Source organism: Protopterus annectens, chromosome 1.part0, assembly GCF_019279795.1.
Source record: "Protopterus annectens isolate FY-2018-M chromosome 1.part0, PAN1.0, whole genome shotgun sequence".
In the NCBI taxonomy this organism is placed as follows: domain Eukaryota; kingdom Metazoa; phylum Chordata; order Ceratodontiformes; family Protopteridae; genus Protopterus; species Protopterus annectens.
The window spans coordinates 996,796,035-996,816,138 of record NC_056725.1 but is presented as its reverse complement, the minus strand read 5'-3'; positions in this window follow the sequence as shown (position 1 = coordinate 996,816,138).

Genomic DNA, 20,104 nt, shown 5'->3' with positions numbered 1-20,104 from the left:
ACCCGTATATTATAAGGTGGGTGGCAAACTGGCTCACCAATAGAATACACAGAGTTAAAATAGGGGACTCAACTTCCAACAACAGACCCATAACCAGTGGTGTTCCACAGGGATCGGTGCTGGGGCCCCTATTGTTTGGAATCTATTTCTTAAGTGCACAGGCAAAAATAAAAGGTCTATGGCTGACAAAGTTTGCTAATGGCTGCAAACTGGGGGCAGTCATTACATTCCCAAACAATGTCAACATCCTGCAAGAGGGACTTACACAGACAAACAACTGATGCCAAAGTCATGGGCTTAAATTGAATGCAAAAACATGCATTATCATCCCTTTTAGCAAGGGTGATGTCCCTGCAGATTACCGCATTAATAACAACACCCTATGCAAGCAATCTGTGCTTAGAGATTTGGGCACACAGATTGACAGCAACCTTTCTTTTGACCACAATGTCTCCACAGTGGTAAGAAGGGCTTTCTACATCGCCCATCTCATAAGTAAGGGATTGCTTCCAGAACAAAAGAGGTTATAATCCCACTGTACTCTTCCCTTATCAGGCCAATAAAAGAGTACAATGCCCCCCTTGGTGTGTACCTTACCAAACACCTGCAGTGGCTAGAGAGACCTCAAAGGTTTCTTACAAAGAAAATTCAGGGCCTTCAGCATATGTCATACAATGACAGATTGAAATCACTGTCACTATAATCTGTGTTGTACAGGCTACTCAGAGGTGACCTGTGCCTTGCATATAAAGCAATCTCAGATCCTGCCTTGATGGAAATGCTGCACATTCGAAAGTCAAATGGTAGATGATGCATTCGCTTTAGGGACCTCAACCTAGTATGTGACATCAACAGGACTTGATGGAGAGACAGAAATGTCTCACATAGTTTAACTCTTTTCTGGAACAAACTACCAATTCAGGTGAAAGGAAAGCCCCTTGCTGACCCTGTGCAAACGGAATTTGGATGATTGGATGGGAAATAGCAAATTCAGCTGAGAGTTTCACCTGTGTCTCTCTTGGATCTGGGCAGTAGTAGTTGATCTAGTTCAACTTGATGCATTGATATTCCAGGGAACAGGGATTAAACTTGGGTAGGCTTGTAAGGGCCCTCGAGACATTAGCTTAGTAACCTCTTATGATCCTATAATCCTATGACCTTATGAAAACAACAGAGAATTTTTATGCAAGGTGAAGACTTAAGAACTTTTAAAGTATGTATGTCACAAAAACAAAAGGTTCCAGGCAGTATGAACAAAATTACTTGGTGATCAAGAAATAAAGGCCATTGGTGTATTTAAAATTTCTGATATTTATCTTGCCTGCAAAACAATTTTTATCTGACAATTGTTTGATATTTATTCTTACCGCATTTAACTCTGAATCTTTACTTTTCAGATTGGATAATGTGGTCAGTATGTCTCACTGTGAGGTTAGGGGTAGCTGTTGCCTTGAGAGTAACGTGCTTACTTCAGAACCTTATAAGACACCCCACCAACCCACTCAACTCAAAGTTGAAGAAGGAAAAAAAAAAATTCTGTCCTGAAACTGAAGTAAACCACTTGCTACAATTGTAACAAGCAGCTTGCTGCAGTGATAGTATGACACATGAAGTGCTTGAGTGCTTCAGCCATGACTGCAGATACAGTATTGGCATTCATTTCTGAATGCTGGTACTGCACTACTGCACCATAGGCATCTGACAATCATACCCCTTATCACTTTGGGCGCAGCTCAAATGCCCCCTCCTGCCCAAGCTATGCATCTAGTTGACTTAAAGAGTGCACACTGACTGTTAGTTTGACATAGCTGAAGGTTTGCTCTGATTTTGTCTCATAATTATGCTCTGTTCTTGAGCAAGTCACTTAAGCACATAGTGCTTTAAGGTAAATGGAAATTTGGGCTAGGCTCCTTAATGGTCTCTTGGACTGCAAGTCTAGTAAATATGTATGAACCAGAGTAGTTATGGTATAAAGGATGGAAATTGGTTGTAATAAACATGAACATCACCATATGATCCATGTTCTTTGGGAACAATCCTTGTTTTCGTGTTCTGTTGTATGTTGACAATGCATTTATTATTTAGCAGTGAATAAGCTAGACAGAGTTTAATATTAATATGTTAACTATGAATACATGCTTCTTTTGATTTTTTTTGCAGGAACACAGGTGTGAAATGCACTGGGTTTGGTCTTCACCAGTTTGTCTAGCATTTAGTGCATATGAATAAGGCTATGAGCTGATGAGCTGTTAAAGAGCTGCTTCTTGTAAAACAGGGCTTGATTCTGCCAGCCTTCCTGTCTCCTATTTGATTTTGAGCAAGTTACTTCAACAGAGAGTAGTTCTGGACTGCTTCAGTAGATGGACAGTTGTACCCAGTCGGGTGTCTCAGGTTGTTAAGGAATGCATTTCACATCTGTCTTTTGAATTCCTGCTCACTTCACATAGCCACTAATTAGTACTTCATTATGTGCTATATGAATATGAATCACGGCATGTCTCTTGTACTTTAATGGGATGCCAGATGCATTTTCATTAAATGCAGGTTTTAAGGAAGAGAAGTTTACTATTTCTTGTGCAAAGTCTAAAGTTCAATGTGGGATGTTTTGTTTAGAAAATAGATGTCAGTTTTTTTCTGTAAAATGTGAAACAAGTTTTAAATGAAATCCAAATTTCTATGGCAGTTGTAAAAGTAAAGAAGAAAATAGTATGTTCGCTGACAGGTTTGAACAGTGTATTTTAATTTGAGAGAGACAGGCAATTAACAGGATATTGGTGACATACGATCCCATTTGTCTGTGTCCTGGCTCTGTTGACTCTGGAGGTATATACTGGAAAAATACTGCATTATCAGCCATTCATGTAGGTCAGACCTGTACTGAGCAATGTCAGGAGGGATAGCTATTCTTGATGACAAAGAAGACATAGATAGGTCAAAAAATGAGATGTACAGTAGGTGTCCTGCAAGCATGTTAGCCCCCAAATAGTATGTTGTATGCAATAATACTTTTGTTTTTTGTACAAATTGAGGGTTGATGAATAAAAACTGCAGCAGAATTTATATTGTCTTTAATTGCAGAATTTATATTGTCTTTAATTGTTTTGTTTTATTCATCACACTAAAGAATGAATTAATTCATTAACAGACCTGTTAAATATTGTAGAAACCTGTTGCATTTTAGTAATATATTTTTGCAGTACCTTCCTTACAGCCTCTAGGAACTGCAATGGAGTTGACATTTGTCACATATTATAGTCTGTATTATTGCATGTTACTATGGTACAGTCTTTTCTATAAGATTGGATTGTAAAAGATTTCAACATTTAGTTAAGAATTGCTACTAAAATTACCACTTCTAAACAACCTGCTTCCTGTGGATAGGGTACAGGCATAGCTGGCCTTAGGCATAGACCAACTAGGTGGATGCCTAGGGTGCCACTCTAGCAGGGGTGCTTTTCCAGAATTTATTTGGTGTAAATAGAACAGGATGCATGCATCGGGTGGTGTGGTGGGGAGCAACATTGAACCCTTTTCCCTAGGGCACCAGTTGACCTAAGGCCACTTTGGGGTGCAGGGTTTGAATTTTTCCACCTTTATTTACCTACCTGTGTGACATTGAGCAAGTTAATTAATCAGAGAGGGCTTTGGAGTAATTGTGGAATTTGGGCTAGGCTCCTTAAAGGTCTCTTGGGACTGTATGGCTAGTAACTATGAACCTGTTGTTGTTTGCCAGCCATTCCCTACAGCATAGCAGATCTAGTTCAGAAAATGTTATGGTAATATCATTAGCACACCAATTTTTAATGCAAAACAGGCAGTCTATTCTTGAAGGGGCATAGGCACTGCATTGCAGATGAAGCACTGAAATGCAAAGTTGCTTGCCAACAGTAGCCTCTGCATTAATAACAGTTTTCTTTAATGTGAAATTATTCAGATGGCTTTTAATTCTGTCGACATTGTGCATGTTGGATTATTTTATGTTATAAGGTAGTTAATATTTCTTATGCTCTTATAAATACTCTTCTATTTAAACTGTATAGCACATGGCTGGATCTTATGATGTAATGCTAGTTATCTTCATGTAATTCATCCAACTCTACCAGTATAGTACATGTAGCTTTTTCATCTTGACAATAAGGGGTATACGCAGTCAACAAACTTGCTGTTGCAGGTGGGGTGGGGCGATATCTGTGTATGAAAGAACTGTATGCTCTTATTTTCTGGTAATTTTTAAATAGTCTTCAATCTGGCTTTGAAGGGCTACTGTGTGAATTAAGTTGGAATACTTTGGCTACTGTGTGTTTGTGTGAAACAAATTTGAAATATTTGACCTTGGTCAATAGTATTGCTATTTTTATAGAGGTATCTGAGGAGGATGCAGTCAATAATGTAGCTATGATAACTGAATTTGGGGCTATTTGTGAATCTAAATGACTGACTTCATTGAGTTGATAAAGTTAAAAAGTCAGTCTATCTTTGCAGAACTAGTTTGCATTTATGTAAAGCAAACTGGAATACTTTACCGTGGCCATGTTTATTACAATAAGACATGTGATGTGCACACAGTTGATAGAGTGGTCATGATTGTCATGTACAGATATTGGGTGGATTATAATGACAACAGTTGGAGTAAGCTTTTATGTTTGAAACGTTCTGAAATGGGTACTTTTATCAGTATTTGTTCATACATTTTTTTTCACTACTTTCTAGAAAAATGTTTAAACTTACAAATTTACACATAGTCTAATAAATATTGCTGCAAACTGTTACATATTGCTGGAGACAAGAGGAAATACTCAACCTAAAATAATTTAGTTATTAGGGTGTACAAATCATTAAGGAAATGTAACACAATGGAAATAGAGAAAATCTTAGTGAAATGGCATTATCTGATAGAAGCAGAGCTAGATGCAGATGCATGGGAGCCTATTTGCCTGATACCTAGATAAGCTACTAAGTCACATGTTTTATAATATTTGTAGGGAAATGGTCTTCACATATATTTTATATACTCCATATTTTAAATGAGATGTGTGTGAATGTGGATGCTTAGTGTTGGAGGTATGAACACGGTATGCTAGGTACATGGGGGCATATGTTCTTGTATTGAATGTGTTTAATAATATGTAATGCTGAACTGACAGAATTAACATCTTTGTTCCTATAAAGTGATTTAGAAATTACAAAATCAATTATGTTACTGGGATGGGATAACATATTCACTATGATTTGAAGGAAAATACTATAGGCCAGTTTTATTAATACGTACACTAAGTGTACATGATCTGTATTCAAGAACATCCCTACTACATTGTTATGCCTTCTAGTCAGTAAGAAAGATAATACTAAGTGTACATGTAGACTGCACTTTGTGGTAACCTTTATGAATCACCCTTGATATTTGAGGCTGCAAGAATATCAGTTGGAAAACACAAATTAGGAGGAGAAAGATGTGAGTTATGATTGTGTTGCCTGCTCACTCAGAATGGTGTACACTTAGTGCACAATTAGTGTAAATGTTAATCGTTTCAGTAATTTTAGTGGCTAAGAAAAGAAAAATTCAAAGATGGAACTCTCAGACTGTGACAACAGAAAAAAATGCTCAACTGATGAATGAATGAATGAATGAATGAATGAATGAATGAAGTAAAACTTAAGAAAGTTACATAGCAAAGAAAACTATTTGCTAACATAATGTAAGTTTAGTTGGGATGGTTAATGGGACTGGTGAAAACCTTTGAATAATATCATTGCTTTGCTTTTCTTTTAAATATTTCTTATGACTGGAAAAATAAGGAAAACCTTGTCGCAATAAAATTGGGGCAGATGACCATAAGGCAGTATAAGAAAACACATAAATGGCTGATACAGGCAAGACATCAGCCAGGGAATCAAATAATATTGTTTAACAATGTTTCAGATTTTTTATTTGTGTTTTTCCTTAAAATGTTGGCCAAGTTTGTTATTAATGATTGTAGAGTATCAAAATGAGCAGTATTTGTATTCATTCGATGTTGAACAAATAAAGAGATCAGGAAAACATTTATTTATATTTTTTCTGTGTTGGATGTGGGCAAAATGATTAAGGTGTTTATCTTACATACACAATATGCATGGTTTGAGTCTCACTTTTCAGAAATATGGCAAGGTTTAAAAAGGCCCCTGGGGCTATGAATTTAGTAATTATCTAATTATCTATTATAGACATCATGAGGCCCAAAATCCTGATGTATTTCCTTTCTGAGTTAGTAGCCTAAGTAGAAAAACTCATGAATAGCTCTAGATTCTGTTATGCCCTTATACAATTAAATTGGACTGAATTCCCACATCATCTCCACTATAGTCAGCTACTACTAGATCATATAATACACTACCCTTATAAGTATCTGCCACTGAATGTGATGCTTTAACACTACCACCCTATCAAAGCTCTTAACTCTAAAGGTAAACTCCTCCTCTCTGTCACAAAGCCCAAAATGCATTGGGAGCCACCTTATACTCAAAATCTGTAGCTAGCCTCTGGAATACCCTCCAGCATGCTCTGAGACTTCTTGAAAACCAACAGTCATTCAAAACACATTTAAGAAAACACCTCTCAACATCCTGTCTCTGCAGCAGTACATCTCCAGGATAAGTATAGTATTGAATGATAGTTATTAGTCAAGCGTCTCCAATGGGACAACTTATTTTGATATAAAGGACAGTTGACTGCATGAAAAAAAAACAATATTAAGGTCAGGTCTCATTATCTGTATAACATGTAACATTAGATATAAATTACTATGACTCCTTAATATAGGAAGGATAATGAGGAGATGGAGATGGGGAACTACTGAAATCAAGAATTTTCTATAAATACTATTAGTCTGCTAAATGAAATGATAGATTTAGTATTTAGTTATAATTATTTTAGATTTTATGATGAATTCTTTTTCATCTAGAAGCTGATAACTTCTGTGAAAGGATGTTAAATAGAGGTTATCCGAACATCTTCAGTTGGGGAATTTTAAAACTGATATTAATTTATTACACATTTTAAAGATTTTTTCAAGGAAAATTAAATAAAAGTAGGATATATTTTCAGGCAGGCAGATCTCTAAGTCTAAAAAAAATCTCTATTTAATAATATGTTGTTTAGATTGCATCTTTTTTTATTTGATAGGAATAGGAAGGAATTGTATAGAGAATTATGAACATCAATGCCATAGCCAAAGGAGAGATGTCAAAAAAAAAAAAAAAAAAAAACATTAAAAGTAAATGTAGGACTAATTTCAAATGTTTAGTTATAGATTTTATCCATCCCAATTATAACATCTTTGCTTTCTTTCTCCTCTTTTACTATATCTCTGCTCTCCTCTTCACCCACACCATCTTCTACCTATTCCTTTCTTAACTTTTTTACCACTCATTTCATTTATATCTCTTAACTAAATCAGCCTTTTGCTTTTCATCCTTTGTAAATAATTGGTATTCTATATTGTGACATATATCCTTAGGAGTGCCTTCTGTGTGGAGTCTGCATGTCCTCCCTGCGGTTAGGTGGGTGTTCAAAAGACATGCATAAATGGGCGTGCCTTTGTTGAAGGTTGAACGTCGAGCTGGCACCTTGGCGTTTGTGAAAGTCTACTGCCAATCATTAGCGGACCGGAGTTCAGCTGTGGTGACCCCTAACCAGGAAAAAGCCGAAAGACAAACAACAACAACATTGTGACATCTATCCTATTGCATAGTTATTTAACTATATCTGTATAGAGTATAATTAGTACAAGAAACCTTGCTACTGTACATATAGTTATTATCTTATCCATTTTGACACTGGAAAATTTTCCCCAGCATACAATAAACTCCATGCAAGAATAGTGCTATTCCTGCATGGAGTGAATTGTGTCCATTTACCCTTAGCTTTAACAGCAGCACACCTTGCATATTCATGAAGGCGTCCTACGGCTAAGGCTAAATGGACATGAACACTACTGACTGCAGGGGGCATGTTTAAGTAGTACACACACATCTAACATGCTTCCTGCACTCATAAAGTTCCATACTTTACTTTTAAAAGCATTTCAGTGTCCGCAGACACTAAAATCAAATAAAATGAGTAAAACAATGTCCACAGACACTGAAATAGATAGGGGAGCAAGAAATCAATGCAGGGGGAGTTTGACAGGTTCTGTCACACACACCCTGCATTGTCAAAGTGCCATACAGCACTTTGCAAGTGCACACTGAAAGCAGGAAGTCTGGATAGGAAGCAATGCAGGGGGAGTGTGACAGGTACACTGAAATAGATAGGGGATCAAGAAATCAATGCAGGGGGTGTGTGACAGGTACTGTCACACACACCCCTGCATTGCCGAATGGCCATACCCCTCAACTGTACAGGTTTCCGCAGAATGCCCAGATGCCTGCCTCACATACATCTCAACCTGATAGAGCAAGAAAGCTGTACAAAGTCATAAATAATGGGGGGACAAAGGTCCAAAAATAGGGACACATTTTAAATATTTCACTTACAAACCCAGAAAGTTGATAGAATAAAATGTTTGCATTAGCACAGATTTACTGAAGGGTATGAAGACTGAAACCCAAATGTCTGCCATTGTAAAAGTGTCATACAGCCATACCCCTCAACTATACAGGTTTCTGCAGAATGCTCAGATGCCTGCCTCACATACCTCTCAACCTTCTAGAGCAAGAAAGCTGTACAAAGCCATACATAATGGGGGACAAAGGGCAAAAAATGGAGACACATTTTAAATATTGCACTTACAAACACGGAAAGTTGGTAGAATAAAAGGTTTGCATTAGCACAAATTTCCTGAAGGGTATGAAGACTGAAACCCAAATGTCTGCCATTGTCAAAGTACCATACAACCATAACCCTCAACTGTACAGGTTTCCACAGAATGCCCAGATTCCTGCCTCTCATACCTCTCAACTTCCTAGAGCATGAAAGCTGTAAAAAGCCATAAAAAATGGGGTGAAAAAGGCCCCAAAATAGGGACAGTTTTTAAATATTGCACTTACAAATCTGAAAAATTGATATAATAAAAGGTTTGCATTAGTACAGATTTCCTGAAGTGTATGAAGTCTGAAATGCAAATGTCTGTCATTATGGTCTGACTTAAACCCCGAGTGATTTGCCAATGATTTGCTAGAAAACCAATTAAAATCTGCCCCTATGTGTCCCTTTACAATTTCCCTTACTGTGACTGACAAGGAGTACAGATACATGTAAATAAAGTGGGTTTATTAAATTTCTTTTTTTTTTAACCATTCTAAGGTATGTTTAAACATAACTTAGTGGGTGTGCATGTTATGGCCCTTTGCTCAGCATGGCTTAAACATCCTATAGGAGATAAATAAAAATATACAGTTCAGACCCTAATGCCTAGATAGTGTAGTGAATAGAGTCCCGGCTTTGCATGCAGGTGTTCACGGTTCAAGTATCCAGAAAGACACTTTATTTTTATATGGGAAAGCAGTGTTCTTATGTACTGATTGATATTTGTCAACCAGGTTAGTGTAGCTGGTATAAAATGTAAGTGTGAGTGCATATAACATGTAAAATCACCCATGTATACACAAGTGTCCCATACAGTATAGTCACTCCCTATGGTAATGTAAAGAAAGCACATAGAGGAACGTCATGTAAAGTAAATCATATACATGAACTTAATATGTCAGTAATGATTAAGTCATTATTCTGATATTTTCTTTAATTGAAAAGTAAACAATGGTTAGCAATGCTTAGCGATGTTTAGCATGTGTAAGCATTGCTTAAATGTGAATGATAAGCAGCATTCAGCTCAGCTAACCGGATTTGCACGCTGTTAAGCAATGCTCACCAATTACCCCTTTAAGCATTGTTCAAGTCAGCTTAACAGATTTGCGCACTGCTTAGTTGAGCTAAGCATTTTTAAAATGGCCCAATGATTGCAAAGGATGGGAATACAGCCTTATTTAAATGGCACAGGCAGGAATACAGCCAGAATCTGTGTAGCACTGAGGCATTTTGGAGTCCAGAGTCATGGCTGGGCTCCTTGTAGCAAAATGTGATGACAGACTGCTGCAGGACAAGTACCAGGGCTCACAGTATAAAGGGGAGGCCTGGGACAGTGTGGCACGGTATCTCATCAGTGCAACTGGCATCCCCAAACTGGTGAGCAGGTACAACATCACTATGCCAACCTAAAGCAGAGGAAGGGGGCACTCTTGGCCCAATGGATCCAAGATGCTCAGGGCAACCATGCTCCAGCAGTTTGTAAGTATTCCAGATATAGCTGTACCAAATTCCAGCCGGAGTATGTGATAGACAGGTATGCATAATATTTGTTTGTTTTCTCTCCGTACAGCTGAAGTGGAGAGGGCTAGCAATGCTGAGGTCCATGTGGACAGACAGACAAGGCTGCATTGACAGGCTGGTGAGTACAGATCTACCTTGCAGTATATAGTGAAATAAATAAGAAGAATTAAATTGTTTACTGTGTTCTGTGTCTAACGATTAAAGAAATGTTTGCCAGACAAATAGTCATCTAGAGCATATGCAGTAGTAGAACATTGTGTCATATAAGTACAATAAAAACTTAAGCCACCAACTGTTGTATTTATTCAGGTATGCTGTTGTAGACATAGAATGTGTACAGGTTTTGCACAGAAAATATAGCTTTGACAGCAGGAATTAATAGAGGTTGTTCTGAGAATCAGCTAGTATGCAAAACAGTAGGTCGAGGAGCTATAAATCAAGCTGTACATAAAATATGACATATGTTATGCACTAAGATCCAAACCCTGAATACTAATGTCAAATGTATTATAGTGTGTCCCCTGCTGCAATGCCTTGTGTTAACCTTTGCTTTCCAGAGCATATAATTTCAAAGGATTACTATACAGTACACTATCTGTCATGCATGAATCTCATGATTACAAGGTCAGACTGTCTAACTCACAGAGTATTAGGCAGAAAACAGTCAAACAAATCACAGCAGTTCCCCAGTAGCTCAGTGTGATGAGAAACAACCTTGTAGTTTATTTTAGCACACCTACACACTATTCAAATCCAGGGAGTGGTACTGAGATGTGCACATATACACTCAAGAAATCCCAAATATATGTAGAAGCAGTCAGATAATGGTAACTGATATTTTCTCCACAGGTCTTACAGGTAATGAAATGTTTGTAGTAGCTGTTTGAAGGGTATAGCAATACACCATGTACAACTATCCCACTGTTCAACCCCATGCCTGCAAATGACAGCAGGATAGGTACATATACCATGCCCTCTTCCTGATACATGTCTCTCAAGTGTCATGCTATCATGGCTAGTGGTCACTGCTGCCAAACATCTTGGACACAGATAGGAATCCAGGTGAACTATGCTAGTGGCAGACTCACACAACATCATTGCAGGGTACCCCTTCTTTGTCAAGTATGTAACCCTGACATCTATAAACCCCCTCCAGTAAAGTAGCCACAGTTCACCCAGTCTGTTCCATACCTTTACAGGTTGACAATCTAACAGGTATGTAGATGCCACAGAAGCTATGGGGCCATAGATAGATGTAAAGTGAGGGCAGACCTTTGGAGTATTGAGGAGTACTGTTTTGAAAAAACAGAAGATGATACAGTTGTTAATGGACTTTTTATTCTCTTCCCCCACCAGTCATCTGCATCAATAATTATTATTCATATACTATGGGTATGTTGTTCTCAAAACCTATTGTTGGGACATGTGTTCTATTATTGTTCATATATTTCATTGGTAGCATATCAACATACCATGTTCAAATACCATTTCTGGTTGCCTGTTGCCATCAGTGTAACTTGCATGCTGTTAAAATGCTTACTGTTGTCCCATGTATACATGTGCTCTCTTTGCTATACAGCTGTTTCAAATCTGTTGGTTTGGGAAATGGGAACACCCACACATGCAATTTTGCAATGTAAAACCAACTAAATATTAACACGAACTTCAAAAACAAAAAAAAGATGATGATAGCTCCAACAAACATGTTTAGCATTAGCTCTTTCATCTACTACAATCAGTAAACTTCTTCAGACATCAAACATTCATTCACACAAGTTTAAAGCATGTATAGCCATGACATTACTTCCTGAGATTTTTAAAGCTGCAGTCCACATAAAATTCACTTGTCAATGCAAATGTTATGACTGCATCAAAAATATCAAATACAAAATTCACTATTAAGTGTAATTATTAAAAAAAAAAAAATAATATATATATATATATATATATATATATATATATATATATATATATGCATACACACAAAATACAGTTATTATCTGTCTAGTGATTTTAACTTTAATGCACACTTCAGGGAACTGTATTCATTAAGACCCGAGGAAGCTTGGGCATTTAATCTTAGTTGCCACAATAGTTCTCTCTCCTCTATCCTTAATGGCCAAGCTCCCCCCTAATGTCTTGTTGCACTTGATCAATAACCATATACCAAAATTTATGATCAGGGTATGCCATAACATGTCTAGTCAGGACATTATTATGATTGGCTTTAGATATATTGTACTGATGTTCATAGATATATTGTTTTACACAACATTCCATTTTTCCTATATAGAAACATGGGCATAATTGGCATTGAGCCAAATATACTATGCCTTTTGTTTCACATGTATATTTCCCGTTGATGTTAAAAATGTTGCCATTTATTTTAAATTTTGCAGTAACTTCTATATATTTACAATAGTGGCATTGCCCACATTTTCAAATTCAAGCCATGTTTGAAAATAATTCTAGGTGTGTTGTCCAGTTTCTGGTTAATTCCAGTATCTTCATTTATTAAAGCCCAATTTTTAATCAGAATGTTCCCGGGTATCCTGGCATCATTTGAAAATGGTGTAATGAAGCTCAAATTATTGCTAATATTGGACATATTAAGTCCTATAGTGACATCCTGTACTGACTCACTTGGTGTTTGACACCTACCAGTAACAGTGTCCCTATTTAATATTGCTACAAAATGCCCCACTCCCTTTTTCATGGTGACTTCCTTAATGATGTCATCCACCAACGTTGTTGCATATGCCCTATTAATAAACCTCTGTCTTGAAAGTTCACATTACTGATGATAATCATCATCCAAAGTCACAATTCTAGCAGCTCTAACTATATGACCCTTTGTCACAGACCATTTTTGGTGATTGGGTTGGGAAGTGCTGTAATATAGGAAGTTGTTCAAATATGTTGGCTTTCTATAGATGTTGGCAATATATCTACCACTGATGTTACCCTTGGCTAGTCTCACATCAAGATGAGGGGTAGAGGATTGTTGAATGATGATGTAAAGTGTAAAAAGTTTGCCAAGGAAGTAATTTCATTGACAAAATCATTTGCCACCCTCTCATCACCTTTAATGATGACAAAAATATCATCCAGGTATCATGTGTACCAATGGACTTTTTCTTTAAACATGAGGTTTGGAAAAAGTAGTTCCTGCTCCCAATGAGCCATAACACAGTTGACAAAGCTGATTCTACATGGTGAACCCATTGTGACACCTATTTTCTGAAGGTGGAAAGAATTGTCAAACAAAATAAAGTTGTTAGAATAATTTCCAACAAACATTCAATCAAATTAATTTTTTTCAGAATCTACCCCTTTCTTAAATAAAAATTCTCTAGTTCAAGAAATACCTAATTCCTGGGGTATAACTGTTTATAAATTGCATACATCAATAGTAAGGAAAGTATACAGTTCAACAAATTCTAAATTATTAATAACTTCCAAAAAGTTCCATGAATTGGAACATATTTGTGATTCCCCATTCAGATATTTCTTAAGTTTGGAGTCTACAAGCTAAGCACAGACATAGGTCAATGACCCCCTACCATCAGCGATGGGTCGGAGGGGTGGGTTACCTAAATCTTTGTGAATTTTAGTTACTCAAAACATAACTGGATACCTAGGTGCTGACATATTGAAATAGTTAAATGTATCAATATCAATAGTAGCTTCCAGGAATATATCATTTATTATTGTTTTAACTCTCTGGTAAGCTACAGTTACTTCATTCTTAAGATGCATCAATATAAGCTTCGGTTTCCAGTATGTTTTTTACTCTATTCTTGTAGTCATCGTCATCCATAAAAATCAACCCCACCCCCCTTATCTGGTTACATCACTCTTACACCCTGGGGTTTCAAGAATTCTAAAGCTTCTCTATCACTATCCATGATATTCGACACGTATGTAGATTTATTTAAGGCTGCTCTAATGTCCATTTCACATACCTTTTCAAAAAGGCTTAGGGTAGTCTGTAATGGTGGATTAAAAATACTACTCACTCTACAGTCTTGGTTAGTATAACCATTGTTACCCAACAAAACAGTCAAATTTAACTTACGCAAAAATATCTGTAAGTCCAATAAGGTCCAGATTTGCTGGACTCACATATGTCCAGCACATGTGGCCATTCCTACTTGCCCTGTCTGCAGTAATATGGATCACATCTCTGGCCCCTGAGTCACCCCAGCAGATGTCAGCTCATGTATGACTATTAATGGAGTATCTGTTGACCAGTACTGAGTATTGCACTGCCAAGGCAGCTACCTGGGATGTTGTAAACAGTCATATGTCACCTGTGAATGCTAATATGATACATATGCTTGTCTTACAAATGTAAGAAACTTATATAGGGTATATACATAGTGCACAACAGGCGCAGAAGTGTGTGTTGAAATGTATGTTATATACTGAGCCCATACCTGAAAACTGTCCAGAGTTTTGCAGACTGACCATATGTCAGCCTCATATTTGTAGTCAATGCCTCATACAGTTGTGTATTCTCTGCCACATCACTGTTAACCCATTAAAGGCATAAGTCATAACATAATAGCATATATTTGATTGTCAGATGTCATATCCTGTGGAGCAGACCTGTGAATACGACACCAGCTTTGCTGGCAATTAAATGTGTTTCAGCTAGCTTCATAAAGTGACACTATTTTTCAGCCTTTGCCACCAGTCGTATGCCTTTGTGCAGATGTCTTGCTCGAACAGGGGCTAGGTGTCTTAACATGAAACCCATGTCAATGCAAGCGTACCTTGTCCTGAAGGATGATGACATTTGTGCAGTCACTGACACCTGCTTTGCAGCTGTGGGGAGCACAGTAACCTTGCCGGATTACTCATCCCAACATACAAGTAGACCCAAAATTTAGGGCTGCAAAGCCACAGGAGTTGGAGTGTTAAACATTATCATACACATACTCACCTCCAGGGTGACCATAGTATGATGCATAGGAGACATCCTGAGTGCAGTTAGTTGACAAAACACCTATTCAAAACATAGCTAGCTACAGGCTTCCAACTATGACTATGGACATCCACCACACCTATTTGGACTTGCTGGAATCTGTCAGGATTTAATCATCTACCCTGCTCCTGTGTGACTTCAGCTACCCAATTATAGTGTGCATGACCTATGCCACCTGAACATGAAAGCACAGTGATTCCTCGGCTTTGTCAATGGCAATGCAGTGGATCAGCCGGTCATCACTCCTATGACAGCTGGAAATATCCTGTACCTGGTCCTAACCACCATGAATAGCCACTGTAGCACTCCTATAGTGTCATCCTCCTTGGTAAGATCTGACCACATAGCCATCACTGTTCAGGTCACCATCTCCTCTACCCCCTGTCAGGGTCAAACTAAATTAACTTTACACAAATGACTATAAATCTCCTCAGAGCAGGTAGAAGTAGATTTACAGCCAATATCCCATCAGTTGGAACTAGCAGTAGTGTCCAGTACACCACCACAATACTATACATAGCTGTATGGACTCAGCAATATCTAACAAGACAACATCATCTCCCTCAAGGTAGGGTAAACATCCGTGGTGGACAGCAGCAATACACAAATACCATAATAGGTATACATAATTGCTGGACAGGGCCAAGAAGGAACAGATGCCTTATTGGAAGCAATGTCATCTTGGTCTGCACAATTAAATAAGGTCACAGGTGAATTACTCTAAGGCTATTTTTGAGTGCAAATTAGACACATCACCAAGGCCAGTCACTAGGCCTTCCACACATATGTCTGCAATCCCAGAGGCAACACACAAATCTGCTCTGTAGTAGTGGTCAATAACACCACATTCCCATATGGCATAGATATAGCCAACCTTCTGCAGACAGGTGAAGTATAAACATCACCCCCCCAGACAGGTGAAGTATAAACATCATCCCCCTGTCCTCCCATTGGTACACTTGTGCATGCCCAGCACCTGCCCCCTTCCCCTCATCATCAGGAAGCCGGTCCATAATCCCTCTCAAAGGCGACACAGAAGTCTCCATAGGCCTGATACCATCCCTGACTGCATTTTACATGAACTCAGGCATGAGTTCTCAGATCCATTATGCACTGTAGTCAACCAAAGCCTGAGCACCGGTGTCATCCCATCTGCACAGAGGACAGCCACTGTCATCCCTATACACAAAGGCAGAGCAATCTACTGACCCAGCCAATCTTATGCATGTCAACCTAACTAGCCTGCTCTGCAAAGGCATGGAAGGCTATATCAAGGACATTATGAATAGGGACATCAGCAACCTCAAAATGCCTGAGCCCACACAGTGTGGTATTGTCAAGGGGAGATCAGACCTGGTCAACTTCTCTGAAGTGGTCAACAAACACAAGGATAAGGGGAAGATGGCGAACAATGCCTACCTTCACCTAGCCCAATTCTCTCACAATAATCCCCAGGCAGCCAGGATGCATATGCCTACACAGCTAGGCATCAAACTGTATGTTAACAGATGGGCAGCCAACTGGCTCAATGAAAATACCCACTCTATCAAAGTAGTGGAACCCACCTCTAGTAGTAGAGTCTTCCAAAGCGGTGTACCCCAAGGATCAGTCTGGGGGACTCTACTGTTTGAGATATATGTATCTGAGGTGCAGGACAAAAACAGTGGTCTGTGGCTATCCAGGTTTACAGATGTTTGCAAGTTAGCCACTGTCTTACATTCCCCTACTGATGTGAGCATCTCCCAAGAGGTCCTCACCCAATTAATGACTGGTGCAGGAAGCATTGCCACAAACTGAATGTCAGGAAATGCATCATTCTCCCTGCTGCGGCAGATGTCATTCACACTAATTATGACAGTAATAATGTATTAAGCATGCAATCAGGTGTGAGGCGAGTTGTGCACCAAAGTTGGTAGCAACCTGACAGTTTCCCACTGTGTGGGCACCATTGTGCAGAAGGCTGTCTACATGGCCCACCTCACAAATATGGGTATGCCATACAGGAACAAGGAGGCCACTACATCCCTGTACTCTACCCTTATCAGACGCATTACCAAGTACAATGGCTCCTTTGGCATGTACCTTGCCAAGCAAATGCAGCAGCTTCAGAGACCACAGAGGTTTCTGACCAGGCAAATCCAGGGTCTGCCACATCTATCCAATACAGTTAGGCTGAAAGCCCTGCCCCTGTACTCAGCCTCATACAGACTGATCATAGGTGACCTATGTCTGGCATCCAAGGCCATTTCCAAACCAGCCTGATGGCATCTGTGCATGTCTGTAAGACAAACCCCACTCACACATCATGCACGCAAGGCCCTCACCTGGTCTGTGACATGTATAGTACTTGTTGACAGGATAGTGTAGTGTCCCACACAATATACTGTCTGTAAAATACACTCCCTCCCCATGTCTAGCACAGTATGTTTATAGCCCTCTTGAAGAAGAAGCTGGACAGCTGCATTGGAAATGAATGAGACACCCCTGAGATCTTATGTGTGTCCCAGCTGGACAGGGGAAATAGCTGCTGGCTTTGAAGGAACATGAGCGGAAGTGTAGGCCAGGCTTTTGAGGGCATCAGGTCCAATAGCCTGGTATCATCCTTTGAGGCTATGCACCTAGTACTTTACATGTTTCTTGTATGTATTGCAGACTGCCCTGCAATGTTGTCTGAAATGAATCCTTGTGAATTTGAACTGTGTTGGTACTGCAGTGATAGTGCATAGTCCTGTTCCTTCATCTTTCATCACATATCATTATACCTTGTCATTGTGTGTGGTCTGTATAGCAGTAAGTCAGCTCTTACAGTACGTGCATATGCACTTGGTGACACTGTGTAGCTCACTCTAATAGCCTTGTTCTTGGTCACAATTACCATTCTGCTACTGGGCCCATCACACAGTAGGATTTGTCACTCTTTGTTCTGGGCCTTACAATAGCAGTGAAAGAGATGGATTGTGGCAGGCAGAACTATCGTAAGGTCTGCCCTGAAGGGCCCATAGGTGTCACAGCTGTGGCAGACTATACCACGAGTGTGAGTGTATCAGCAAACATAATACTGCAGGGTATTAATTTACATATGTTGTCTTCCCCTCACAGGTGAACACAGGACCTGGTCTCCCTCACCCTCACAACCTGATGTAAGTGTCTTATTGGACTCCCATGATGATGGTGGTCATAGTAAGGCACAGGTATGGTTGTTGGTGCCAGAATCTGTGCCATTGTTTGGTATCCCACTTTCATCCACCATGTCTCCACAGACAGTCAGTATGCTCACACATACCCAATCCCCAGCAGCCACAGAATAATGGATAGGTTAATGGTGGTGGCATGGAAACAGGCTAGTGTGTTGAGTATGGCAAGTGTGAGTGTAGACATCAACCATAGCTAGAGAGCAAGCGGGGTCACACACAGGCAGATGGACAGGGGTGCTCAACAGAGGACTGCTGACCTTCAAGCCCCTGTCACAAGTGTCACAGCAGGTGTCACCAGACACATGTTATGGTCTGTTATGGAGGCACAGGCGCATACTGACCCCAACACCAGACAGATGCTCAGAGTCATGAATGCAGTGCTCCCTGCCATGCATGATGACCTCCACGGCATTTGTGATGCTGTACGTCATCTTGCCAATGTTATGGATAGACAGTGGAGTGAGACATTGTCTCTCTTTGACCATGCAATGTCTGTGCTTGAGCATGTGCTGGGAGTAGGGTATCAGCCAGGTGGATGTAAGTGAGCAACATGATCAGCTGTAAGCCCATATGGCCATACACATTCACAATCCCAGAGTGGCAGTAGCAACAGCACTATCAAAGGGAAAGTGCTGTCTACGGCACACCGGAGAATGCCATAGGCACGTTGCCTGCCCAGTCCCATCAGGAAAGTGGATCCAGCAGACAGCAGTCACCATCAGGGAGTAGTACTGAATCTGTCATTGGGCCTGGCTTTGCCAGTGATACTCCTCTGGTAGAACCAGTTCTCACATCCCTGCTAGGAGATGGTGAACCATGCACCCTACCATTTATGGTCCACAGCTATCCAACATAGCCCTGTGTTGGGCATTAGCATGGCTTGATGGTGTGCGGACAAACACTCACACATCCCTATCACAGGCTAGTCACCACCAGACATGCACAGCTCTTCTGCACAGCCCAGTTGAACACCACCCCTCCAGACACACACACACACACACACACACACACACACACACACACACACACACACACACACACACACACACACACACACACACACACACACACACACACACACACACACACACACACACACACAGACATACACACACACACACTCACACACACACACACACACACACACACACACACACACACACACACACACACACACACACACACACACATACGATGACAGGGTCTATACTAGAACATTGAAGTATTAAAACTTCGAATGTTCTGATATCGAACACTATTCAGTGAACACTAAGAATAGCGAAGCTGCAGAACAGCGAATTCTTTCCTCGGGAAAGAATTCGGTTGGCCATTTCTGTGGCTTCCCTATTCTTAGCGCTGTGGTGGAAAGTTACGGGTTGGGTTCAGCTAAGTGTGCGATTGCTTGTATGTTAGGGTTAGGGGCAGGTTAAGTGAGTTAGGGTTGGGGTGCAGGTTAGGCGTGTGTGCGATAGTGACAGACTTTAGGGTTAGGGGCAGTTTAATTGAGTTAGGGATAGGGCACAGGTTAGGTTAGTGTGCGATAGTGACGGATCTTAGGGTTAGGGTTTGGGTTAAGGTACGTGGGTAGATAGTAGTGTATGTTTAGTTTAGTGT